This window comes from Palaemon carinicauda, chromosome 21 (genome assembly GCF_036898095.1).
Source record: "Palaemon carinicauda isolate YSFRI2023 chromosome 21, ASM3689809v2, whole genome shotgun sequence".
In the NCBI taxonomy this organism is placed as follows: domain Eukaryota; kingdom Metazoa; phylum Arthropoda; class Malacostraca; order Decapoda; family Palaemonidae; genus Palaemon; species Palaemon carinicauda.
This window is the reverse complement of record NC_090745.1, coordinates 55,823,551-55,836,411: the sequence shown is the minus strand read 5'-3', so window position 1 is coordinate 55,836,411 and position 12,861 is coordinate 55,823,551. Positions and strand designations below refer to the sequence as shown.

The 12,861-nt window shown below is 44.0% G+C and overlaps 1 protein-coding gene across 1 annotated transcript in view; it reads right to left on the bottom strand.

Annotated features, from left to right (window-relative positions):
- Window positions 1-12,861, bottom strand: part of LOC137614911 (diacylglycerol kinase eta-like) — a 773,025-nt gene that overhangs the window by 210,316 nt on the left and 549,848 nt on the right. The gene's annotated exons all lie outside the window — the stretch shown is intronic.

Genomic DNA, 12,861 nt, shown 5'->3' with positions numbered 1-12,861 from the left:
ATGTAGGGATGATTGAACGTGAACCAATAAAAGTGGATGATTTGATGGTGTCATGGTGCGATCGAAATATTTATTTGGGAAGTGTTTTTAAAAGTGATGGGTTGGTATTATCTGCCATTGGTACTCATGCACAAGCAAAAATGTGCCACATTTCAAAATTCATATCTTTTGTAAATAAAAACAACGATGTGCCATTTTATGTAAAGAAGAAACTTTTTAATGCCGCTTTAATATCAACAATTCTTTACAGGTGTGCGTCCTGGATTAATGGAGATCTGAAACCTATTGTTGAATTGCATAACTGGTGAATTAAACAGCTATTAGGTGTTTCGAAGTCAACATGAATGATCTGTGTTATTTAGAAGTAGGAATGCTGTTGTAAGAGATAAACAAAGGAAGTTTTTAAAAAATATGTGGAGAGATAGGAACGGGATGGTAGACGATCCATGGGTACATGCAATAAAACTTACTATAGAATACAATACTCCTACTGGTAGGTATGTTTCAAACTTGATTTTCAATAGATAAAGATGAGATCAAAGAAGATTTTCAAAACTTAAAACAGGCTCTAATAGAATCTAATTCATCTCGTAGAGACATATAGATTATTGAATCCTGAATTTACTGTACACGATGTATATACAAAAAAAAATTAATGTTAATGATATAAATAAAACTTCTTTTACTAGATTAAGGTTAAGCGCTCATAACCTTGCTATTGACACAGGTAGGTGGAACAGAAGAGGTCGAGGTCGCCTCCCAGTAGAGGAGAGACTATGCCCTTGTGGCGAGGTACAAACGGAGCTGCATGTGGTGGAGGTATGCCCTATTACACATAGTATACAAACTAATTATAATATAAATTCATTTCATTAGATCCTTGCCAAAGATGTACACACCACTGTGAAAAGTGCCCACTCAATCTTGAACTGTTACCCATAGATATATTTTCTTTGGTTTAATATTAATTTTTAATTTTATGTTAAAGTGATTTATGGGAAATATGCTTAATGATTTTAATTGTGATATATGCTAAGGAACTATTATAAATCCTGTAATTTCATGGACTACATAGTATATAAAATAATGTAAATATCCCGATTTTATAATAGATTAATGTTAATATGTTATATTTATTGTAATTTTTTAATGTAGAATTTGTGGTCAATAAAAATCTATCTATCTATCTATCTTTTTCTTCTGGACGATGTGTAAGGGTGACGACCATCGGCTGGAGGCCTCTTGGCAAAGCCCCCTTTCTTCCATTTAGGCAAACGTCTGTTTGGCGGCTGCCAATCGATCCGGTGCCCGACGTCTGAATTTGGCGAAGACTGGGGGTCCCGTCGTCTTGATATGGTGATAAAAACTGTGTTTGGCAGGAGCCGTGGGTGTTTTCCAAAGTTCTGGATGGAAAACTCCCGGGTATGACGTGAGGAGGTGGGCGTAGGCATCCGTGGGTGCGCTGAGGTGGAGTGCGAGGTTGGAGGGGGCGGGTTGAAGAGGTGTCGACAAGTACGAGTCTGCGTTGATGAATCGTCGGTGGGTGATATCGACCAGAAAGTAGAAATGAGAGAGGAAATCCACGACGAGGATTGGCAATATGACATCAGCAACGAGAAACTTCCAATTAAATTTGTTGTTTCCAAACAATAATGTGAGGTTCTCGTAATCGTAGGTGGGTATCGCAGATCCACTGGAAGCTACCAGGTGGACGTCGGCAGAGTTAGACAGACTACATCGTGTCCTGAAGAGTTCCCTTGGCAAAAGAAAACAACAAGCACCGGTGTCTACCAAAAATCGCACGCCAGTTCCTGCATCATATAAAAAGAAATGATTAGAGACGGGAGGCCACCGCCACGAGCGATGGCTAACTTACACGTTCTTTTGGCCACTGATAATCCTCGGCACATTTCTTCGAGGCTGCCCCGAATCAGGAGTGGTAGTTGCAAAACTGCGGCCGATGGGCGGCAGTAAGTGGTTGTAGAAGTCGTTGGTTGGGGCTTGAGCGAGTGGTGGGTGATGGGGTGGCTTTATCGCCGCTCCGGCACGTCACGGGGTAGGCGCGTGTGTCCTACGGCATTTGTGTCAGCTTCGGTTGACGTTGAATAGGTATCCTCTTTGTCAGGAGTGGAGGTGTTGATGGAGGTCTTGAAGATCGTGAAGTGGCTGTCCATAAGGGCGTCGGCTTTGGTCATCCAGTCCTTTATGGGTAAACTATCGACATCGGGTATGGCAGCGCGTACAGGTTCGAGTAAACGGCCTACCCAAAGGACACGATATAGGTTCACTTCACGAGGAGAGCTGTCTGTGGCAGGTTGCAGGCGAGCGATACTGGTCATTTCCTTGAAGGCGAGCGAAGCCCTTTGGTCCCTCAACGGTTGCTGAGAGAGCTGAAAAAGTGTTGCTATACGGGCGGCTGGCAACGGCGAGTACTGCTGCAGAAGGTATATTTTGAGGGCGTCATACGCTATTGGTGTATCTCCTTGTTCACAAAGGCAGTTGGAGATTTCCGGGAACATGTCCTCGGGTAATGCCGCGAGAACATAATCTGCTTTGGTGGTTGAGAGAATCATGGCCTTGATGCGGAACTGGACTTCTGCGCGTTGAAACCAAGCAAACGTCTCTCCGCTGGAGAACGATGAAAGTTTTAATGGGGCGGTGCCAACTTCCGTGGAGTCTGCCACAGCAACAGTGGGGGGGGGGGAGGGGGAAGGCCGCAGAAGCGAGTCGCACTCCGGGGTCACCAATGTGATGGGCCAAGAGAGGTTGTGAGTCAAAGGCGAGATGAATGCAACTGAATAACTTTACTACGACACATCAAGTATATATACACACTAGATCCTGGTAAGAAGGTCACAAAACACAAACATGGTATTTCTTGTCAAACCAGCAACCGGTTCTGTTAATAGTTAACAATGAAGTAGGCAGACAGGTTAAAACAAGTTGCTGACAGTGCGAGGAGTGAGCGAAGATATAAAGGCTAATATATACAAAAAAGAGAAATGTCGTTACTATGTACTTACGTAACACACTCTGTTGATCCCTTGGAATGCAACTAAACTTTTTCTAATGTAGACAGGTAGACCTTTTCATGTCGCATTACCCATTTACTAGGCTTCATAACCTAGTTTTTTGGTAGGCTGGCACCCGGTTGTGAGGATTTGTATCCTGTGCCTACTTATTGCAGACCCCTTGGAAAAACATATCAATTTTAATACTACAGTTAGTCCTGCCTTTCCTACTGCCTCACCATTTTCTAAGCTTCCTTTCCTTCCAAGCCCCTATTTTTGCCTGGCTAGAGCATCTACTTGCTATGGAAGATTTTTGCATTCCAGTCCAGTTCCTTGGTGGCTGAGGTGTCCATAGTTGCTAGATGGATGGGAGAGCTTATGGGTAATCTAGGCTGGCCCTTGGCAGGCGAGATATTATTCCCTCCCTGGATTAATTCTCTCTGATGCCTTAGAGACCACCCTTGGGCGGTCTAGTTGCTCCTTCCCGATCCTAGTTAGGCCATAAATCCTTCACTATCCTAGGTACTACAATTGCTTTGTCTACAGTAGTCTACATTCCCTGGCATTTGAGCATCCCTCATATGCTATATAGGCTTGGCTTACCTACACAGTTTTCTTATGGCCTACCCCTATCTAAGCAGAGATCTAGAATCCCTAGGTGGTTCTTCTCTGCCGCCTCTATAGTTGCCTAGTCTCTGACTGCAGCTTCTCATCCTTGGCTTTGTATCTCGTGCTGCGGAGTCTTGACTCATTTGCCTGATCGAAAGCTTCCTGACTGAAGTATTACCATTTGGCAATACTTCTAGCTTGGGTTCTTCTAGCCTTAGATGGGAGTAGGTTAAGGGGGTATCCCCACCCCTCTGCCACCTTAGCTGTAGCCTTAGGCTGGTCGCCTGCGTCTTTTTCCTCTTCCATATCTGAGGAACATTCTCCTATAAAGCTGGTCGATTGGATTCCTCCTAGTTGTCAGGATCTCCCTTGGATTTACGAATTCTCGGCATCTTGCCCGTCTTTTAAGGCTCTCATTATCTTAAAGAGCTACTCCCCTTCCTCACGAGTTAATGTTAACAACTAGGTTTTTCGCAGATTCATTATTCTACTACCTTTCATTAACCTGTCCCTTTCCCCTTGCCCATGGACTGTTTCCATATAGAATCGCCCACTTTTTCTTGCCAACTTGACAATGCAACTGCTGCGTTATGTCTACATTCATATGGGTAATGAAAGGTCAGTTCATAAAGCCATGGTTGCTAGGAATAGTTGCCGACTTAGACAAGGGTGCTGCTGCTTCGGGGGCAGCCGCTGCCGGCTTAGGCACGAGGGTACATGAATTTACCACCTTAGGTTGTCTAATAGACCGAATTTGGAGAAATGGTGTTCCACTGATATGAACCTTTCTCCCTATTCTACCACGCTGGTTTAAGAGTCCTTAATGAATTCTAAGCTCTTTGGTATGAGCTCTCACTGTGGTGTAGCCGTAACCGTAGCTAGTGTAGTGTAAAAAAATTTTATATTTAATATAGAGATTATTTTAAGAAATTTCTATTTCAAAATATATTCACCTGTTTACTATAAGGTATGAAAATTATTTGATACATTACTTGTACTCATTGAAAATGTTCTATCTTTACAGGTTGCTGAAGATATGGATTGTTCCTCTGTAACCTGCACCAGGCGGGTCAAGTTGCCTTGTAGCCACAAGACTTGCCGGAAGCATGCACATTGTCATGTTTCCAAAGGTTCCTTTGCAAACTGGAAACCTTACAACTGCAGCATATGCAAGGACCTCATCTACACTGGTTTCCACGCTACCAACGTCTCCCAGGACGAGAAGGTGAGGGGTCAGAAGACCATTAGACATTGTGTGAGAGACTTTCAGAAGAGCTCTCAACAAGATGCCGCTTACCTTCCTTCCATGGAACTCAAGGAACTCCTCTTTCCTAAGGCCGAGGTGACTGTTTTTGGTCACCAGATACCGACGGTACAAATCCCGCCAGTACAACTGGATCATGTGGATGTTGAAGTTCAGGATGCCCTTCAAGTGATGAGCCTAGAGGCTGACAACATATCAACGACCTCTTCTGCAACGTAAGAGAAGGAAAGGATTCTGCTGAACACGGAAGCTTCTGATGAATCCCTAGATGTCCATCAGGTAAGTACAGTGCCCAGTACTTCTTTGGCTTAATCCCTATCCCAGCATCTACATCCCCTACCTACACTTCGACTACTGTTCCTACGCCAAATACACCTTTGTTCCCTCGTCACTTGGAGTTTATGGTATCCATGAAGGCATTCATGGAAAACATTCATGCTGAACATAAACTACCTCAAGCATCCTTAGAGGCAAAGACAGAGTCTTTTTAACAGGCGCCTAAGTCTAAGGCTCCTCCAGCGTCGAGCCTGCTACATTGCTCAGCTAAGAATCCTTGGCGTTATGCTAAACATATGGCTCTGAGTGAGGGGTACCTCCACATTGGATAAGATATGGGTTCTAAGCCTGTCTCCGACTTAGAATTCTACCCCCCTATTGACAATTATCCTTACTACTATGTAAGACTAAACTCGGAAGCGTCCATTAGATATGATATGATCCCTAAGGAGGCTATCATCCTGGACCACAACAAGGCTCAATCATTATCGATAAAGGAGATTAAGATGGCCGAATTTACCAATATCTGTGCTATCAAATTCCTTTGCTCCTATGTGTTTTACAAACAAAGCGCTTAAGTTGATAGCTAGGGACTGTTGTCCCAACTGCTATGTGGATGTGTAGACAAACCTATTCCTGACACTCTATTTATCATTGGACTTTGTCCTTATATATTTATTGAGAATTCTAGGAACTCAAATGGATTAAAAACTGCTCCTGGCCACAACTGAGAATATTAATTCTCTTGTACATTTCCATCAGGATGACATGACTCGAGCCCAAAAAAATGGATATTGATATAGAAAAAATATATTTTTGGGTGAGATAGCTATGTCGTCCTGATGGACCCGCTGGTTACTTTTCATCCCCTCCCAATTCTCAGTGTGAGGCCTTGCATCAGGCAATGGCTGCTACTGGAATGGTGACCTAGCGAACATGTTTACAGTAGCACACTGGGATCAGAGTTGTAACGGATCTCTCGCTCACATATCCAATCCTATCCTATATACTTCGAGACAAGGTTAACTCTATTTGGAGGTTTGCTGTAGCTTGTTTTAAAGACATCCTTGTTGCATGCACGATATATCTTGAATTAATCGCTCCAGGGGATAGAACCCTGTGATACTCTTTCGGTAAAATTCTCTAGTATATCACTCACAGAAATATCCCAAGTATGAAGCAGCCTTTCATGAACTCCCATCCGGACGACATGGCTATCTCACACAAAAATAGATTTTTCCTATGTCAAAATCCGTATTATACCACAATGCAAATTAGAAGAAACATTTAACCCACACTATGCGCACTGTAAAAGTCCCGTTTTATACAGCCCATTAGAGTCCATACATTACACTAAGAAGCTGGTTTAATCACACTACCAGCTGTCACAACAAACGGATTTTGACGTAGGAAATATTTGTTTTTGGGCTCAAGCCATGTCATCCTGATGGAATTTCCCTTCGGCAGCTTCCTTCTATATAATATTTCTGCGAGTGATATTAAAAGAGAATTACCATCAGATATCACGGGAACCCCCGGAACGACTATCGGAAGATATTGTGTATAATCAGGGACGTATCCGTAGATAACAATATATATCTGCACCCCCAACAGACTTTACCCAGTCTAGTCAATTAGAGGAGAGGATAAGCGAGGAGCCTTTACATATCCTCTCCCCCTATGGTGCCCCTGTTCGTCTCTGATGACTCATTCCTTTGTTCGCAGCGTATTCCTACTTTCGTTGTTGTTTCGTTGTGCGCCCTTTATCAGCTTTTTTGAAGTTTTTCTTCGTATGATAGCCTCTTCTTTGTCATCTAAGTTGAGTACCAAATTCCTTTTACAGTTTACTTTAGCTGTAGGTGTTTTGGATCCCTATGGGGAATGTTATTTAGCTTTTACGATGAGGGAGCCAGGCACTATGAGTGCAGCTAGCTTGATCGTCATGTTGTGTACCCGACCGCCCTTATATTTCGTGTTCACTTAGTTTTATTTAATAGTTTCACGCTAGCTAGTCTTATTTTAGCATTACGATGCTTTTGGGTCTATTCTATGTTTGCATTTACCTTGCATTAATGTACTTTAAGTTTTTGATGGTGCGTGTCAGTTTCGGATGGCCTAGCCTAGAGAGTTGTGTCATTTTACTTGGAGACGGTCTTGCCGATGGCGTTTAGGTCTTTCTTACTAGATTCATTGCCAGTGGCCATTTTTCCTTAGGGGTTTTTGGGCTCGAGCCATGTCGTCCTGATGGAAGTTCCCTTCATCTGTTTCCTACTGTATAATATTTCTGCGAGTGATATTACAAGAGAATTACTGTCAGCTATCACCGGGTTCTAACCCCCGGAATGACTATCCGAAGATATCGTGTATAATCAGGGACGTATCCGAAGATAACCATAGATATCTGCACCCCCAATAGACTTTACCCAGTCTAATCCACTAAGGGGAAGGATAAGTGAGGAGCCGTTACATATCCTCTCACCTTACGGTGCCATCGTACGTCTCTGGCGCCTCATTTCTTTGTCGCAGCTTCGATCTACATTTTGAAGATTTTCTTCGTATGATAGCTTCCTCTTCATTGTCTAAGTTAAGTACCAACCTTTCTTTGCAGTTTGTTTTGGCTGTAAATGCTTTGGATCCCTTCGGCGAAAGTTATTTAGCTTTTACGACGAGGGAGCCGGAGCGTTCCGAGTCCAGCTAGCTTGGGCATCTGGTTTCGTACTTGATCGTGCTTATTTTTCATGTTTATTTATTGTGTAAGTTTCACGTTAGCTACTAGTTATTTAGCATTGAGATGCTTTGGGCTCTATTTTATGTTTGCATTTACATTGCAATTTTGGTATTTTATGTTTTTGTTGGTGCGTGTCAGTTTAGGTTAGCCCAGCCTAGAGCGGTAACTTTTCAGTTGAAGACAGACTCGCCGATGTTGTTTAGCTCTGTCTTATCAGACTCGTTGACAGTGGCTTTTCCCTTAGGGTTTTTTTATACCAGTTTATACTAGTTTACCCAGTTATGTTGTCCACTTGTTTGCGATTTTTCGGTATTTTAGACCGTTTAGGCTCTTGGCCATCATGCTGCAATCAATTGTGATTTCCCGGGCAAGGTATGCACAGTTTTTTTGGAGCTCCCTTTGCGAAGGGTGACCTCATTTAGTTGGTACGCTGACTTTCTGTACTGCCGTTTCTTTTAGCCTTTGGAATTTCTCCTTTGACTTGCCGCATCCAGGCCTAGCCTATCCTTCAACGGCATATCCGTTGAACCACCATGCTACATCCATTTGAAATTTCTCATGCTGGGTTCTTGCAGTTCTTTCAAGTTCCCCTTTGCGAAGGGTCAACTCAAAATGTCGGTGCGCTGACATTATTGTTCTGCCGTTTCCTAGCCTCTGGGATTTTTAGATCGAGTAGCATCATTTACTTAGTTATTAATATTATTTACTTATAATGGGCATTCTACCCCATGTCGTTACCTCTCTCTGTGGTTGGTCTTTCCGGCACTGACATTGACCTCAAAATTGTGTTTTATGATGCTGTGTTTTTGCAACTGTTGTTAGTGAGGGCTACTTCCCTCTGGGTTCTGGCCCTCCAGAGCCGTCAGCATACTTCTCCATGCGGAGTGAGTTGTTAGACTGACGGCCGTGCCGTTTCTTACGACCCTGTCGTCTCCTAGGGCATACCTTACCTTTATACCTGTAATAGTGATGCGTCGCTATTCACGGCCTTGCCGCTTTTAGCGTCACTGCCTTCCCATACGGCATTACGTTTCTGCGGAAACTATTACCGCTTGTATCCGCTGCCATACATTTACCGACATTGTCGTTACTGGCGGCGGGACTAGTATTAGTATATGGGAATGATCATTGTGCCTGTGCTTTAGGGCAGTTTTTATGTTGACGACAATGCCGTTACTAGAGTGTGCCAGTATTCCCGGCAACATCTGTACCCTTAAGGCACTTATCCTTCTTTCCTTTTGAGAGTGCTTTATCTACTATAAGGTGGGTTTCTACTATCAGTAGATGAGTACAACTACAGATTAACATGAAGGCCTTATTTCTACAACTTTTGAGGCTTCTTTATGTATGCCGGCCATAGATGTCTCTTTTACGAAAGGTCTTCCATGTCCCGGCATAGAGATAACCACTACATATGGTTATGTGTTTTCTATCAATTTGTTCATTTCCTTTTGAGGGTGTGGATTGGATTTTTGATTGATAACTCTACAGGTTAGATACCTCTATTGGGTTCTTTCTTGTAAGATTGTCAATTTGGATTTTAGTCTTTTATTGCCACAGACATTTGCTTAGTTATCGATGCGTCGGTATCGTATTCTATTTGGATACCGGCACTGTTGCCTTCAGATTGGCTATTTCTCTACGGAGATATAGGAGCTATGGTTCTTTTTATGAGCGTACCCCCCTAACAATTATTACTTAGTTACATGTAGCAATTTATTTTTTAAAGGGTAATTATTCCAATCTAACGCCGTTAATAGGGTTTGGATATTTTGTTCTTTATCTCCTACTTTCTCGCCTATTGCAATTACACACAATTTGGGGATTACTATTCCCTTAATTGTTAGCATAGAATGTTACTAATCCATTCTTTTCAGCCTTTGGTGACTGTTAGAGACAAACGTACTCATAACTCTTATTTTTCTCTTTACAAGTGGTGTCTACGAAGGAGATGCATTGTAGAGTGCAGATTTGTGCCAGGACTGTGAGGCCAACTGTCGGAAGATGAAGGGTCCAGTCTCTTACTGGGATCCAAGGGATTCCAGTGTATGCATGGACATGCATCATTCGGATTGGATCTCGAAGGATATCTCCGAGGATGACCGGATGTTCTTCCAGAGATCCCTTCATAGCTGGGTCAGGGGATTCAAGAAGAACACGGATCCAAAGGCTCCTTACCTTCCATCTACAGAGTGGAACGATATCCACTTCCCTAAGGCGGCACCTGACTCGGTTTTGGGTTATTTTCAGCCTAAACCCATACCAACCATCCCGCTACATGCAGATGAGGCATTAGGTGCTATGAGTCTGAATTTAGAAAACGTGTCCACGGTTTCCTCTCTCTCTCCGGGTAGAGAATCGGCTCTGCTATCTATTGTGGAGTCAGATGACGAACCTCTTCCTCCGGTGGATGATTCTTACCTGCCTGAGTTGGATGATGATAGTGTGGCGTTTGTCAGGGACTCGGTGGTTTCTGGTACATCAACTTCTACTACGACAGTGTCCTCCCTGTCTACGACGACGGCTATATCTTCCGTAACGGGAGTGATTCCTGCTACTTTTCCTCCTCCATCCCCTGTGGAGCTTGTGGAACCCAAACCCCCCTCAATTCTCTAGTAAATTGGGGGATTCATCACTATTGGCTAACATGAAGGCTTTCATGGACGGGACCCAACAATACCAACATATGATGTTCAAAGCCTTGCATGAGGAGAAACAGGCTTTGAAGTCACAGGAGGAACTGAGTAAGGTTAAAGTCTTGCCCTCTCAGCTACCTTACTGTACGCAGCGGAATCCCTGGAGGTATGCAGGTCAAGCGTACTTTCAGAGGGTATCCTCCACATTGGCGAAGGGCTAGGCTCCAGGCCGGTGGCTGATCTGGAATTTTATCCAGATATTGAGGCCTATGACTTTTGCTATGTGAGATTAGCTGAAGGAGTTCCATTGAGGGATGATACTACCCCTAAAGAAACGATCCTTCTGGAACATACAAGGCTCAGCACCTGGCAGTGAAGGAAATGAAGATGGTAGGGTGTATTAATGCACAGCTGGGTGCCTTTGGTAAAAGGTTGGCCACCTTTGTGGCTCCAGACACGATGGTCTTCCCTTTTGCTTCGAAGGGCTTCGTAGCTGTGGAAAAGGCCATTCAGGAAGGTAAATCTCTCCCGGTGTTGGAAGAGTGTAGACCTGTATCACTTGTTATTCCACATGATGCTGACCATTGGATTGATGTCCAGTTTACTTTTTCCGAAGGTAAACTGGATAAGGATGTTGCTAGTTGCCAATTTATTGAGAAATTGCTCAGAATTCCTGAACACCTCCTTAAAGCTGAACTGGAGACTAGAGAGAGACTATCAGCTTCGATGTCTCTCCATTGCTTCATGGAAATGATGATTGGGAATTTTACAGATGCCCCAGTCTTTTCCCTGTTAGCAAAAACTCATCTGGCTATCTTTCAGGCTCGTTGAGTCTGTAGTGAACATTTTCTCACTTCAGCCACTATAAATCATGAGCTGAAACATCTCATCGACTCTTGCATATGGGGAAAGGACCTTTTTCTCCAGAAACTAGTGAAGGAGGTTTTAGATAAAGCTGCAGCCAATAATAAGAGCCTGTTCCAGAAGTGGGGGATCTCTCTGAAGAGGAAAATCACCTTTGGGGTAGGACCAGAGCCTAAGAGGTCCCGCAAACCAACTTATCTTAGGAGGTCGTTTGCTCATTCCCCCGCCAACATCCCTCAGACTGTTTTTGCTGTTCCTCATCCTGTGACTACACAGTCCCCGGTTTTCAATCCGGTGTATGAGCAAGGGTCATCGTCCTTTCGATCCCAAAAGAGAGAAAGAGGAGGCAGAGGCCACTCTGACAGAGGCAGATCCAGGGGTCGTGGACATCGAGGCAGCAGATGAGGAAGGGGTGCACATCCTCAGCTCAAACAATGAGGATATTCCGGTACGGGGACGGCTGACCTTGTTCAAGGACCGGTGGTCATTCAGTCCTTGGGTACAGAGCGCCATTTCCAACGGCTTGGGTTGGAAGTGGAAGAGGAGGCCTCCAAAGCTCAGGAGATTTTTTCAGAAGTCAATACCTCATCTGGAACAATATGTACAAGACCTTCTGAAGAAAAGAGTTATACGTTGCACGATATCTATGAGATTTCAAGGTCATCTATTTTGCGTGTCAAAGAAAGATTCGATTATACCTCGAACTATTCTCGACTTGTCCTGTCTAAACCTGTTCGTTCAGTGCGACAAGTTCCGGATGCTGACTATTTCACAGATACGGACCTTACTACCCCGGGAGGCCTACACCGTCTCTATAGATCTTACCAACGATTATTGGCATCTTCCTATAGGTCGACACTTCTCCCCCTAACTTGGTTTCAGCCTGGAGCAAAAGACTTATGTATTCAGAGCTATGCCATTCGGGCTCAACATAGCTCTGAGGATTTTCCCGAAGGTTATCGACGCAGTCATGCAATAACTTCGGGAAAAAGGGCTTCAAGTAGCGGCGTACCTGGACGACTGGCTAGTGTGGGCTCCTTTGCCACTGGAGTGCTCGGAAGCAACCTCTCAAGTTGTAAGGTTCCTTCAGTCTCTAGGATTTCAGATCAACTTCAAGAAGTCAAGACCGGGCCCAGCTCAAGTTTCCCAGTGGCTGGGGATTCATTGGGACCTGCAGTCTTATACCCTTTCTATACCTTCCTCCAACAGGAAATAAATAGCGAAGTCAGTCCAGTCTCTGATCAAGTCGGGAACGACCACCAGGCGATGCCAAGAGAGAGTTCCAAGATCTTTGCAATTCGCCTCAGTAGCGAACCCTGTCCTCAAAGTACGGCTCAAGGATGCAAGCAGAGTTTGGAAACAGAGAGCCTCCAAATCTCTTCGCGACCATCAGAAGAAGACCCCGGTGTTACTCCGAAGACAATTTCGACCGTGGTCCACTGCCAAAAGTCTCACAGATGATACTGCTGCGCT